This window comes from Carassius gibelio, chromosome A19 (assembly GCF_023724105.1).
Source record: "Carassius gibelio isolate Cgi1373 ecotype wild population from Czech Republic chromosome A19, carGib1.2-hapl.c, whole genome shotgun sequence".
Taxonomy (NCBI): Eukaryota; Metazoa; Chordata; class Actinopteri; order Cypriniformes; family Cyprinidae; genus Carassius; species Carassius gibelio.
The window spans coordinates 2,832,339-2,848,181 of NC_068389.1; the positions used below are offsets into that span (position 1 = coordinate 2,832,339).

Genomic DNA, 15,843 nt, shown 5'->3' on the forward strand with positions numbered 1-15,843 from the left:
ATGGCCAAACGCTTTGAAAATCCCGCTGTACTCACCGAGATTAGAAAAGCAGTCATCAGTGAAATGTTGTGAACACAATAAGGATTTGTTGTACTGCTCTGGTATTGTGTTAAAAATGAATTTTAGCCACTGGTTCTTCTGATCTTCATTCTTTGGCAGTGAAAATAAAACTAACTTGCCGTTACAATTAAAAACACACTGTCTCCTTGACATGATGCTATCACACCAACCAGAGCGTCTGTGTGTGTGTGGGGGGGGGGGGCAGGTCAGAGGTCAGTTTCTCTCAAGACGGTAGGCGGAGATTATTATGCAAAGTGCTCCTAGTGACTTACATAGAGATGGGCAAAAGATTTGAAATCTATAACGACTCGTTTCAGCAATTCAGAGTCGACTCCTTACTTTAAAAGCCAATAACTTTATAAATCGTGTACTTTTTGGTTTAATTACTATGCCACATCATACACTGTAATACAGGTAATTTTTGATTTCACATCTATGTGGCTCTTTAAAGAGAGAGAGAGATGTGACCCTACTTACAGCTTACATGTCCCCCAGCAGATGTAACTTTAACCTGTATGTCTGACAGCACAGCTGAGCTAACATCTATGTGTTTCCATGATAATCCAGCCTTATTGCATAAGTAATGTTTTCCAACTTCTAGACATTTATTGTGCATGCTACCTAGGGCTGTCAAAAATAGTGCGTTAACAACGTTAATTAGTTGTTTGTCATTAATTACGTCAAATTTTTTAACGTATTTCACGCATGCGCAGTGTGACAAATTATTCAGGTCAGGAAAGTCTCGTCGATCTCTGAATTCTCAAGATAGTAAAAAAACAGCGGCGAGCGCCGCGACGAAAACAGCGAAGAAGCTTAAGGTTTTACTCCAGTTACTCTCAAATACATTCATGCCAAGCTCGATAAACAGAGACGACTTAGGAAGAAGCTCCAGCGTATCAACTACCAGATATAGCGTCCTGTGTTTCACACTGCGCATGCGCAGAACGCCTACATTCAATGCAGCGAAAATTACAGCTGTTTGGAAAAGCATATGCATTTTTACTTGGTTTTACTCGCACTTGAAGCCTTCAGAACGTGAAAATATTGATCCTAAAGTATTGTGGCAGAGCAAATGAACACCTCCCAAAAACAAGAGTGCCCAGAGTGCTGCTTATGTGATGGTGGCGCATGTTTGTGTTTCTGAGTTCATTCTTTAGAGTTTCTCTATGCATAATTTCATAGATATGTGGCTATATTTAACCACTGGTTCACCTAAAACTCTTACACTATCTGTTGTTAAATCAATGGCATGTTTTGATATAGTGCTCAGGTAAATTTGATTAAGTAAAAAAAGAACCACATATTGATGAATCAATACATGAAAATGATGTATCTGTGTCCTGTTATTTTATCTTTTGGTATGAATTTCAGAAAAATAAGGATTCAGGTGTAATTGCAAATAGTGATTAATCCTGATTAATCCAATGAAAATTCTGATTAATTTGATTAAAAATTTTAATCATTTGACAGCCCTAATGCTACCTTATATATATATATATATATATATATATATATATATATATATATATATATATACAGTGCCCTCCACAATTATTGGCACCCCTGTGGCAGTGGACTTCTAAAAATTATCCTTTTTTTTTTAAACTGTTAGTAACACAGAGACAGGATGTAATCGCAAGGCGTGTTTATTAACCAAGCTCAAAAGTCAGGAAGTCACAGAAAATACAGGTCAACACAGGGGCGGACACAAGGCAGATGGCACGGTGACACAGGGACCTTGGTGGGCAACGATGATGGTGCTTGCTTCGGTGATGATCCCTCGAATCCCGGTGAGTGAGCAATCCTCGTGAAGGTGAACGAATAATCCAGAGAAGAGTGAAGATCCAAGACGACGACGACACAGGAAGACTCAGGCAGGAACTAGGACACAGGAAACAGGTACGGGAGCACACCGGGGAGAAACAACGATCTGACAACATGAAACACCAGTCACTGAACTTATATAGGCCACAAACAATTGAAACCAGCTGGCGCTGCTGATCATCGCTGATCAGTGACCACGCCCATAGACACACACATAACAACACGATAGACGAGAGAGAGAGTGAATTCATGAACCGTGACAGTACCCCCTCCCTTACGAATGCCTCTTAGCGTTCCCTGACGGTCTTACCTGACGATTGTAATCATTGATCAGAGAGTGATCCAGAATGTCTCTAGCAGGAACCCAACTTCTCTCCTCCGGACCGTAACCCTCCCAAACAAAATCTAGAGCGATGTGGGACCAGGGTCTCGAAGGGACTGACAGCGGTTGCAGTAACCTATCAGGGGGTCGGTTGGACGTCTTACCAGTGGCACAAACAGAGCAAGCCAAAACAAAACTACGGATATCACGAGCCATTAACGGCCACCAGAATCATTGCTTTACCAAAAAATTGGTACGATTAACTCCTGGATGACAAGCTATACTGGAGCAATGACCCCACTGAATGACTTCAGACCAATATTCCTCAGGCACAAATAACCGGTTCGGTGGGCAATCGGGCGGAGGCGTTACCCCTTCTAAGGCCTTCATGACCTTCGATTCGACCTCCCATCTGGGAATGGAGACCACTAATGTCTCGGGTAAAATACACTCAGGAGTGAACGGGCGTTCGGAATGGTCAAAAATGCGAGATAAAGAATCGGGTTTGATGTTTTTGGAACCCGGGCGGTACGAAAGAGAAAAGTCAAAACGGCCGAAAAAAAGTGCCCACCGAGCCTGCCTAGAGTTGAGTCTTTTAGAAGTTCTAATATATTCTAGATTCTTATGATCGGTCCAAACGATAAAAGGTACCCCTGACCCTTCTAACCAGTGCCGCCATTCCTCCAGTGCTAACTTGACTGCCAACAACTCGAACTGACGTGATGGATCAGGGGCAACGAGGATGGGAGCCGAAACGAAGCGACTCTTAAGTTTGGCAAATACAGCCTCTGCTGTATCAGACCACCTGAACGTCGTTCTGGGGGAGGTCAAGGCGGTCAGAGGAGCGACTAGTTGGCTGAAGTTACGAATAAAACGTCGATAAAAATTGGCAAATCCCAGAAACCTCTGTAGGGCCTTACGGGAATCTGGACTTGGCCAATCTATCACAGCCTTAACCTTGTCAGGATCCATACGCACTCCCTCAGACGAGACGATGTACCCTAAAAAGGGGACGGACTGTGCATGAAAAACGCATTTCTCCGCCTTGACAAAAAGCCCATTCTCTAGCAACCTCTGAAGCACTCGTCTGACGTGCTGAACGTGTTCCTGGAGAGAAAAAGAAAAGATCAATATGTCATCCAGGTAAACATATATGAATTGATCAACCATATCTCTCAGCACGTCACTGACGAGTGCTTGGAAGACCGCGGGCGAGTTGGAAAGCCCGAAGGGCATAACCAAGTATTCAACGTGCCCTCTGGGGGTATTAAATGCGGTCTTCCATTCATCTCCCTTCCTTATGTGAACCAAATGATTAGCGTTACGTAAATCCAATTTTGTGAAGATGGATGCTCCCTGCAACCGTTCGAAAGCTGAAGACATCAACGGTAACGGGTAAGTTTTCTTTACCGTGATGTTGTTCAACCCTCGATAATCAATGCACGGTCGCAGAGACCCATCCTTCTTTCCCACAAAAAAGAACCCCGCCCCCGCTGGAGATGAGGAAGGTCTAATGAATTTGGATGCTAGAGAATCAGAAATATATTTCTCCATAGCCTCCCTCTCTGGAACAGAAAGTGAATATAACTTGCCCTTAGGCAGAGACTCACCTGGAACTAAATCTATGGCACAGTCATAGGGACGATGAGGAGGAAGAGAAGCAGCACGAGACTTACTGAACACTTCTCTCAGGTCCTGGTACTCCCTAAGCACATTAGAACAATTCACCATCTCCTCCTGGAACACAGACACAGGTACAGGTACAGACGAACACGCAGACACTAGACAAGACTTATGACAATCGTTACTCCACATGGAGATGGAACTGTGCCCCAATCAACTCTGGGATTATGACGTGTTCCCTCTCCTCCCGGGAAAGCCGAGCTCTCTGTCCCACTGCGCCTCCTTGTTCCATCGGCACTCTGCAGCCAGGGTGCGAAACTGGATGGAATATTCCGACACCGAACCGTGACCTTGGCGGAGATCGGCGAGTAGTCTGGCCGCCTCCCTACCTGCCGCCACCCGATCGAAAACCTTCCTCATCTCCTCGGAGAGTGCCTGGAACGAGGCGCAGCATGGGTCTTGGTTCTCCCACACCGCCCTTCCCCAGAGAGCCGCCCTCCCGGATAATAGCATTAGTACGAACACCACCTTGGATCGCTCTTGGTTGAACGTCTGAGGCTGTAGGGCAAAGTGCATCGAACATCGAGTAAGTAATGTTCTACAAAATTCTGGTTCACCTGAATAACCCTCTGGTGTAGGCAGTCTCGGTTCTCGCCGCGGCTGCGACTCTGGAGGGGAGGGTGGACTCGGCGGTGTGGGTGGCGCAGTGGAGACTCGTGGCTGTTGGATCTGCTGGGTGAGCTCGGACACCTGCGTCACAAGCGCTTGGACCGCCCTCCCTGTGATCGACATGTTCTCCTCCTGAGTGTCCATCCAACAACACGATAGACGAGAGAGAGAGAGTGAATTCATGAACCGTGACACAAACAACATAGAACCCAAATGCAAAAAAAGAAAAAAATTCAACCTTTTATTTAAGTACATTTCTTTGGTGATAAAAAAAAATCAAAAAAAAAAAAATATCACACATTTAAAAAAAACAAGAAACTTGAAATATGTGCCACAATTATTGGCAGCCCTAACAATTCCGCTGAAATTTTTATTGTTTTTTATATATATATATATATATATATATATATATATATATATATATATATATATATATATATATATATATATATATATATATTAGAGGTGGGCATAGATTAATTTTTTTTAATATAGATTAATCTCACTGTGATCTCGAAATTAATCTAGATTAATCTAGATTAAAATGGCTCATTCGAATTCTGCCGAAGGCATTCAGAATATGTGTTACCCAAATAAAATTGACAAAACAGTAGGTCTTTGAGAAGGGGTTTATCAAGCTAGGTGGTGCATTAGAAAAGGGGCTCATCTCCTGTTTCCAAAATGTATCACAAAGTGCTTGAAAAAGCTGTAAACTAATTCCACATTGCACAAGGTGCAAACAACATGAAGGGAAGAGTTCCCATATACGTCTTAGCTGACGTAATGTTTAGTTACCGCCTCGAGAGGGAACGGCATGCGCTACTCTGTTCAGCTTTTCCGCGTCTAGTTTTTGGATGCTTTAATGTTTAAATCGACAAGCGGTACGGCTTAACAACACGTGAGAAAGATAAGCTTTCGTGACGATGCGCAGCAGTGGCCCGTCAACTGTCCTGAGCATCTTTTTAGGCTGGTCTCAGCGAGTCAGTTATATAAAATATCAAGGTGAAAGTCATCATAGCTTGCTTAATATAGACCCAGCTCCCAACCCAACTTTGAGAATAGATTAACGGCGATATTTTTTTTTATCGCCCGATAAGAGTCTCGCGTTAACGCAGCACGTTAACGGCGATAACGGCCCACCACTAATATATATATATATATATATATATATATATATATATATATATATATATTTCTGTAGTTGCTAAAGTTCGTCAGGGTATCTAGGAACTTTTAATCAGTAATTCATGACCTGGGGTATAAATATGACGTGACACAGAGGCCTAATAATCTTACCCCTTTGTCAACATGGCAAAGACAAGAGAACAAACCATTCAAGTAAGGCAAATGTGTGTCGACCTTCATAAATCAGGCAATAGCTACAAGAAAATAGCCACTCGCCTTAACTTGCCCATATCTACAGTCAGAGGAATCATTAAGAAGTTTAAAACAACTGGAACAGTGACAAACAAGGCTGGAAGAGGTGCCAAAATTATCTTGCCACAACGCACAGTGAGGAGGATGGTAAGAGAAGTAAAAAAAAAAATCCTAAGGTCACAGTCACAGAATTGCATCAAAGAGTGGCATCTTGGGGTCACAAAGTCTCCAAAACAACCATCAGACGCTCTCTACATGCCAACAAGCTGTTTGGGAGGCATGCAAGGAAAAGGCCTTTTCTCACAAACACTCACGAACGTAAACGTCTGGAGTTTGTGAAGCAGTACTGGGACTTCAACTGGGATCGTGTGCTTTGGTCAGATGAGACTAAGATCTGAGACCAAGAGCTTTTTGGCAACAAACACTCTTAAGTGGGTCTGGCGAAAAACAAAATATGAGTATGCCGAAAAGCACCTCATGCCCACCGTGAAGTATGGTGGAGGATCTGTGATGCTGTGGGGCTGTTTCTCTTTCAAAGGCCATGGGAACCTTGTTAGGGTGCATGGCATTATGAATGTTTTGAACTACCAGGACATTTTAAATAAAAACCTGATGGCCTCTGCCAGAAAGCTGAAGATGGGTCGTCATTGGGTCTTTCAGCAGGATAATGATCCATACATGTGGCAAAATCTACACAAAAATGGTTCAGCAGTCACAAACTCAAGGTCCTCCCATGGCCATCTCAGTCCCCAGACCTCAACCCAATCGAAAACCTGTGGGACGAGCTAAAGAGGAGAGTGCATAAGAGAGGACCCCGGACACTGGATGATCTAGAAAGATTGTGCAAAGAAGAATGGTCAAAGATCCCTCTCTCTATGTTCTCCAATCTTGTGAAATGTTATAGGAGGAGATTAAGGGCTGTCTTGTTGGCAAAAGGGGGTTGTACATAATATTAACATCAGGGGTGCCAATAATTGTGGGACACATGATTTCAAGTTTTTTTTTTTTTTCTTAAATGTGTGATTTTAGTTTTAGGCTCTTTTTTTTGCATGGGTTCTATGTTGTTTAAAAAAAAGGAGAATTCTTAAACGACCACGACCACATCTTAAACAGGGGTGCCATATATATATATATATATAATATGCAAACATTAATATTTGCAAGCCTCCAAGTTTGGTACCAAATCTATGCATGATTCCATGGTAACCCGAGATATTAAAGTTGTTTTCCAGATTCTTGTCATTTATTGTACATGCTAACCTATATTTTTCAGTTTTTAGCTCAGCAACCTCTGTTTTGCATATTCTAAGCTAGCTACATATTCTGTCTGCTACATTCCCAGTGTTAGCTAATGCTAGCTAGTCAGTTAACATGAATAACGTATTTGCAAGCCTCCAAGCATAGACGTCACATTTTAAATCCTACCTGTTGCCTTTCTCCATGCACTTATTTAGCTGCTGTCACATCCCTTGACATGTCATCTGCTTTTTCCTGTTTCTTTTTCTATTTTTAGCCCCTGATAGCTTTTTTGAGTTTCAATGACAACGTTACTGCTGCCCACTCAGGATGTCTACATTCTATGATGGAATCTTATGAGGGCACCAGTGCCTAATTTAGGCTGATAGTCCTATAAAATTTATAAAACTTTTTTTATATATAACTTTTATATAACTTATTTAAAAAATATATTTAACCATCGCTTGGGCGCCCCCCGTGGAGCGGCGCCCCTATACGCCGCATACCCACTTTTTGCGCCATTGCATATATTTGTATGATTACATTTATATCGTCGTATTAATGAAACTTCTTAATGATTATGAAATATTTAATGAAAGATAACGCTGAGGACTGTTTGAATAATACTCTGTCAAGTGTTCGCCCAACTCCCGGAAGCCTGTAACTTTATTATGATTACTTTAAAATAGATATAAGCTTCACGCCTGACCCTTTTGTAATGGACTATAATACTTAAGCTGAACAAACATTTGCCTGATGGTTAGAGAGTTTGACTCCTAACCCTAAGGTTGTGGGTTCGAGTCTCGTACGTCAACTGACAGAACTGAGGTGCCCTTGAGCAAGATACCAAACCTGAATTCTGAGTATGGGTCACCATACTTGGCTGTATGTCACTTCACTTCACTTACAGTTGTGAAAAATTAAGCAATGTTAAAAAGTTGCTGACCTCATGATTTCTTAAAGCCAGACATGATAATGTTCAGTTTCAGTCATACCTGTTTCCTGGACCAAGGCCAGAACGCAGACACCTAGAAACACTACGACTGAACAAAATGGTCTGAATCATCATTTTCGCTTAAAACAAGTGATTTATTAAAGTTGTGTTTAGAGACACGTACATACATTTTGTTAAAAAATTAGCATACTATCAATTTAAAGAGCATATAGTTTATCGTGCTTGCAGATTATATTTTAAAGTTGTGAAGCTAAATCAATAAGTTTATTAGGATGTTTTATTCTTTTTTATAGACTTATAAGAAAATATCGGTGTTTTTTTATGTGTAGGCTAGTCAAATCTGGTCAGTCGTGACTCGTATTCAACATGAAGGATCAGTGCATAAAAATGCAACCATGAACATCATTAACTAAAATGAACGACAATAAACAGCAATATGCATTCACACAGATAACGTTATTTTAATGTTTAAATGATATAACATGACAGTGAGTTGTTAGAAAAAGAAATGTATACTGACATCTTTGTGTGATGACTAATGGATTCGATAAATTGGTTCTTTAAAACGGTTCATTGACCCAATCTCTACGAAACAATCGGTTCTCGAAAATGAATCGGTCTTTGCATCACTAACATCACTTTGTAACATCACAAATTGTAACATCGCCACAAGGAAGGATTGTATACTTCACAAATAGTGCAGAGATGTGAGTCTTTTTATACAGGGTATCTGAGCACGTGTATATCTAGAAGTCCATTGTTTTAGACCAGTGCAGTGTATATGAGTATTGTGGGGTATTGCCCTGGGGTTTATGCTGGGATTTGTAGACCCCTGACCTAGAAGTCTGCAGCATTTGAACGTGGTATTAGTTGAATTAGTTGTTTAGACTAAACAATTATATTCAAGAATAATATGATAAACAGACTTGACATGCATATGTTGTAATGGATCAGCCGTTGTGGTGTTATTTTGTGAAATAGCATCAGGATTCAGTTGTGTGTTTTTGAAATCAGACAATTGTCTTATGAAAAAGTCACAGTCCCATCTGCTATCTTGATATTCAGTCTGCCTTCATCATGAGATAATGAACCCATCACTTCCCCATTCTGGAGAATGTGTGTTGTGTTAGACAAGGTGCTTCATGACCCGAAGAGGGATGTTTGTTGTGTTCGGTCTTCATCTCATTGAGCGTGACCAGTATTTAGGATGACCAGGAGTATTAGTCAAGGCAAGTTTATTTATATAGCAGGTTTTATACTAAATGGTAATTCAGAGTGCTTTACATTAAATGAATTAAAATAAGCATACAAATATAAATAAATAATCACAACAGTAAAACAAGGAATTTAAAAAACAGCTTTTAAAACTATTTCAAATTTTTTTTTTTAAATGAACTAAAACAGTTAAGAACAGAAAATGGTTATATGTAAAATACTATGCAACCAGTTTGGACGTTGCACGATGCTCATTCAGTAAATGTTCAGCTAAACAGAAAAAAAAACTCTGTCACCAGAATCACACCAAGATTCTTGACTTGTTTTTAGTCATTTGACCCCTGGAGTCAATGTATGCATTTGCCTTGAGAAATTCATCTTCTTGCTCAGATGCGGTGACTTCAGTACATGTTTGAAATGTCATGTTTGTAAGGTGATGGTAGATAACGTACAATGTCAACTGTTTGAATTATTAAACAATTACTGAATAGAATAATTAAATATATTGTTTTAAAGAACGAATATATTAAGGTCTTTGAAATATCCAACCGATACATGATATGGATAGTGAATATACTTTTAACATAAAATATATAAAATACAATTACAGCTGTTGGATATATAGGTGATTATATTTTGCTTTTAAATATAGGTATATTTTGAACCGTTAAACAGAGGCCCCGAAAAATTTCTTTTCTGTGTCTGAAACAAGCAGAGGTATGTGTAAGGTTTACGACCGTAGCATGGTCATGGTTAGATTTGCTCCATATGTGAAAACAGCATTTGTGTTTACACACACTTTTTTAAATGAAGCATAACATGCGTAATGGTAGTGAAGGGCTCAGTTCTTGAATTACAGATACATTAACTTCATCTAAACTTCACAGCCGTCTGTGCTGTGACAAACAAACAAGCTCCTTCGCATACGTATAAAGCAAAATACATATTTTTAGTTTTATTTTTATACATACAGAAAGTCTTTGGCAAAATGTTTAATTTTGTGTGTGTGTGTGTGTGTGTGTGTGTGTGTGAGAGAGAGAGAGAGAGAGAGAGAGAGAGAGAGAGAGAGAGAATTTAAATTTTGAAGATTATGACATACATTATTTTTTCCGGTAACACTTTAGAATAAGGTTCCATTAGTTAATGTTAGTTAATGTATTAATTAACATGAACAAACAATTAATAATACATTTATTACTGTATTTATTCATCTTCGTTAATGTTAATGAAAATACTGTTATTCATTGTTAGTTCATGTAATTCACAGTGCATTAACTAATGTTAACAAGCACAACTTTTGATTTAAATAATGCATTAGTAAATGTTGAAATTAACTAACATTAACTAATGGAACCTTATTCTAAAGTGTAACCTTTTTTCCTTCTCGTTTCTCCTTATAACGACTTAATTTTCTTGTTATCTTGACATCACAAAAGTTGTTTACTCGTTATAACGACTTAATTTTCTCGTGCAAAGCGAATATACAACATTTTGTATTTTATATACATTATTTTATACATTTGATGTTTGGTGCATTATATTTCTCTCTATTACATTACATGTGATTTTGTTTGGTTTTCTAATGTTTTTCTTCAGAATCATGAGAGAACTTCCATTTGGGTGAAATATATCCAGAATCAAGCAGTTCTATTGTGCAATTTTACACACAAACAGCTCTTAAAGGGGGGGTGAAATGCTCGTTTTCACTCAATCTCCTGTTAATCTTGAGTACCTATAGAGTAGTACTGCATCCTTCATAACTCCAAAAAGTCTTTAGTTTTATTATATTCATAAGAGAAAGATAGTCTGTACCGATTTTTCCCTGAAAAACACGACCGGCTGGAGGCGTGGCGTGTGGGCGGAGCTAAAGAATCACGAGCGCCAGTAGGCTTTTGCGTTGAGAGCATGTGGAAGCTGTGACATTACCGTGAGGGAAAAACCATCATCCAAAACAAACCATGGCTAACAGTCAGATTCAGCCGTTTATTTATGATCCAGAATCAGCGCGGATAGCTAAGTTAACAACACAGAGATATTTTAAGCAGTTTTACTCACTGCCTGCGGTTCCAACAAACGATCGTGACCCTTTTTCGTTGGGAAATGCAGGGAACAAACACAAACACTTGCACAACTCCGTTGATGCTCTGTAAAAATAAACTCCATCCACTGGTCCCTTAATGCTGTTACTCTTTTGGTAATCTGTGCAGGGTTGTCTTGCCCTGGCAACCAAAAACACACTTCTTTTGTGACATTTGGCGACGCTCTGGCTCTGATCAGTGAAGTCTGTTGTGCTCTCAGTGCTCGGCTATACGGGAGCGCGCTCTTCCGGCAGAAGTGCCTCAGGACCCATATAAGGAAATTCCGCTCCATCTAACGTCACACAGAGCCATACTCGAAAAACACTTTCCCAAACTTGTGACAAACCGGAAGGAGTACTTTTGGAACAGAAATACTCCTTCAAATGTACAACTTAATTTTTGAAACTTTGTCCATGTTTAGCATGGGAATCCAACTCTTTAACAGTGTAAAGAACTCAGTATGAATGAAATAGCATTTCACCCCCCCTTTAAAGAGTTTTTATGTTGCCTGTTGATTTTTGTTCATGGTTTCAGATTCAATAAATGATTTGAAAAAAAAGAGAAACAGAATAAATGTTTGATATCATTATTGAATCACATTGAAGAATAAGATTGCAGACGCTAGCCATCTAAATGAGTTTCTAAGAAACGAAGAATCTGTTAATGGAATCTAAGAAAAAAAAATTACTTTATAAATTTTGACAAATATAAATTATAAATAGTACTTGACTTTTAGGGTTTATTCTTTTATTTTTCAGTTATTAAGACAAGACATGGTTATGGTAAATACAAAAAGGTCACCTTCACATAATGAACTGACTGTAAATACACAATTAACATCATGACACCGTCACTTAAATACTTAAAATACTTGTTTGACCGTCAGTGAAAGTAAGGAGTGTAGAACTAAATTGGAGATAACAAATTGGTCCCTTTTAGGTGCACAGAAGGAAATATATAGAAAATGCAGATAATAGTACAAAATGAACACCAGAAGTTGTCAAGGTAGAAAAACAACAATATCTAAACCAATAGAAAAGACCGTGACTGAGTCCATCATTATGTTGGAGATCGAAGCTCTAAGTTCATTGTCCTGTGATGTACAGTAAGATGGCATTAGGAACATCCATGGTTTCATCTTTCTCCAAAATGATATCATAGGAGTTTAAGTATGACTCTCTCCTCTCATCCACCTCGGGTAAAAACAAAGACATTTATTAGTGCTTCTTTCCCTTTTTTCATGTGCTGTCCTGCTTTTACTGTGGATTTACCTTATCATTGAGGTATCCAATCTTCAGGATGTTTTCTAAGTCCATGACTCCATCAGACATGTTGAGATCCCCAAGAGAGTCTCCGAGCAGGAGGACATTACAGCGGCTCTGCAGTTCCTTGAAGTGCTCAGTATTGAGCAGAGCTCCTTCTCGTTTGTTGTAGATATGAATCAGCTCTCCTTTAAATGCCCGCAAAACACCCTGCAAGCCCAATAGTTAAACCAATAACTTTCAGTTAGTCGTAAATATAGCTGGGCAAGCTATTGCCATTCTGACTATCTGCCGGTCCTGTTTGATCTCATTCTACGAACTGGATTTGGTTTTTTGTGGACTGCACAGGACTCTGACCCTTGCCTGTGTGACCCTTTTCCCGTCTCCTCCTAGTCCAGAACTGGACTGCGGCTGTTTGGATCATAATGTTTATTATTGTTAATAATGATATTGTTATAGCCAAATTGCAGGGGTAAAAATGACTTCAGAAAGATGGAAGCATTATTATGTTATTTTTACAGTGATCTTAGTAGGTCTGTTAGTTAAAACTTTTGACTTTAACAATTCTTGTGTCAGTATATGCCAGTGGTGACCATTAGAAGATAGGGAACATTTTTTCTCTCTCTTTTCTTCTCCAAAGTTTGTATACCTGTAACTCAAGAAGTATCAAAGTCTGTAGTCTTAGATTGTAGTTTAACAAATGTCTCTTGTATCTTCATTTATATGGTTTATTTCCAAGAGTTACTGGGCTCTAAATGGCTCCAAGAGTAAACTGTTCAATTATACACTTATTCAGTGATTAAAAAGCAACTGTCGGTCACTTTACATACAGTAGCATGATTAATGGTTGAAAAGACAAGAGTTTCGGGACTAGCACGATTAAAAACTTGAGGGGTGATTATTTTTCCCACCCAAGACAGAGCAAACCAGACTCCCTCTTTACCTTTTGACCTGTTCCTTATAAAAGACTAATTCCACACTACTCTCAGAATAATGAGGAGACTACATGCTCCCGATCACCCCAAAACAGTGCTATTTTGTGCTATTGTTTTTATTATCTAGAATTTGTGATTTTACCATGTCTTCTGCTGTTATCTTTTTTAATTATGTTGAAAGTGCAGTTTATATATATATATATATAGATAGATAGATAGATATATATTTTGTACCCAAGGTACAGCATAGAATTATACATTTGAAATATTTGTTCTTTAATAAATTAGCCCTGAGTGTAACATAAGCATTTTAGTTAAAATGTTTATTTAGTAATTCATTTTTTTTTTTTTTTGCAAACTGTTAATGTATTTGTAAACAACTAGTAGAATATTCCTGTGAATGTGTCTAATACCATGTTAAGAACAGCCTACCCCCAACCAAATAACGACCCAAACTGGGATGTGTTCCTGTGGCTCAGTGGTAGAGCATTGTTTCAGCAGAGCAAAAGGTTGTGGGTTCAATTCCCATGGAACACACATACTGAAAAAAAAATTATTAATTACATAAAATGTATAACCTGAATGCACTGTATGTTGCTTTGCATAAAAGTGTCTGCCAAATGCATAAATGTAAATGAAGCCATGACCCAAAATCTTCAATATGTACCAGACCCTGAGAAACTCAAACCGTTACACCTCTAGTTTGAGGTGTATATATATATATATATATATATACACACACACACATCATTTTTATACAGTGAGTCTGCATGTGTGGCTTTTGAAGAACGGCAAATGGCTGTCCGTGTAAACCCCCTTAACGGAGTGATGCCGTTATAAGAGGAGACGTTTATCAGAGAACTGCGCTCATGCTACTACTGAACTTCAGTGCTGTATGCTGTAACGTGTTTTAGTGTTATTAAATCATGTGTACTTTTTCCCCTGTACACGTCAAACCCATTAATTAAGCGTTCATTAGATCATAGTAAAAAAAATGTTGTCAGTGAATTATTTTGACAAACACATGAGAAAAGATTGAAAAGAAACTTACAGACTCGTCGAAGTCCATGTAATTGGAGAAGACTTTAACATTTGGATGAAACACACCAGCTTGTCTGATCACTTCCTCTAACACATCCCCAATTCCAGCAGAGAAGATCAGCAGAGGAACAGACATCTGATGGAGATGATCAAAGAACTGCTGGTAGCCATCCCTGACAAACACATCATCAGTATTATATGTGATATCACCCACTACAATACAAAAGCTTGATCGTTTTGGTAAAGATCTGACCTCAGCATGGCTTCAGACTCTCTCACAATTACAGCCAAATTATCCTGACTGATCTTCTGCTGCACGAGGAGCTCATGAGCTTTGGTCCACCTGCACACACACACACACACACACACACACATGCGCACACGCACACGCACACACACACACACACACACACACACACACACAGCTAAGAATAATGAATGATTGATAACCTGCGATTGGTGTAAATACAATAAGGCAAAAAGATACAAACACAGCATTACTGAAAAGATACAACAAACAAAAATAAAATGCAAATGGTTCAGGTCACAGTGTAAGGTAGGTCACATTTGTTAGTTTTTTGTTGTTGTTAATTTTTTGCTTGATGCAACCTTACAGTGTATGAGAACTTGAGACTTTGTTTTTCTTTTTTTTTTGCTGTTCAAACCGTTGGAGTTTGTGATTGACAACCGCATTGACAATTGACTATTCTGACTATGTCACAATGCAATGCAAATAACTGCTCACATTTGACATGACAGAATTCTGACCGAGGTGTCCACTGTGGATGTGTTTGCTCCGCTCTCCTGATACTGGTGTATGTTTGTGTGTGTAATGGATTTAGTTTTACAAATTAGTTGAGAAGCTAACGTATTAGTCTCACTATTGTCCGGTTCCAGCAGAGCCCCTGCAGCAGGGCAACTGGGTGACGGTGAGGCAGCGTAGTCGTGGGTCAAAACACCGCTCTTCTGTTCCGATCAAAACATTAAACAGGTTCTCCCCACTCAGTGATGCACCCACTGAGAAACCTGATGAAAGTGCTCTAGTTATTGGCGATTCTATTGTACGGAACGTGAATATAGAGACACCAGTCACCATAGTCAAATGTTTACCGGGAGCCAGAGCGCCTGACATCTTGGCAAATTTAAAAGTGCTGGCTAATGCTAAGCGTAAATACAGTAAGATTGTTATTCATGCCGGTGCTAATGATGTTCGACTTGAAATGAAAGAAAAAATGTGCTAAATTAC

The 15,843-nt window shown here is 39.2% G+C and overlaps 1 long non-coding RNA gene across 1 annotated transcript in view; it reads right to left on the reverse strand.

The window, feature by feature from the left end:
- Positions 1–1,690: 1,690 nt before the first annotated feature.
- Positions 1,691–15,843, reverse strand: part of LOC127934906 (uncharacterized) — a 112,858-nt gene continuing 98,705 nt past the window's right edge. The window contains exon 2 of the long non-coding RNA XR_008147931.1: positions 1,691–2,194. This is a non-coding gene — a long non-coding RNA (uncharacterized LOC127934906). The remainder of the gene's footprint in view (positions 2,195–15,843) is intronic.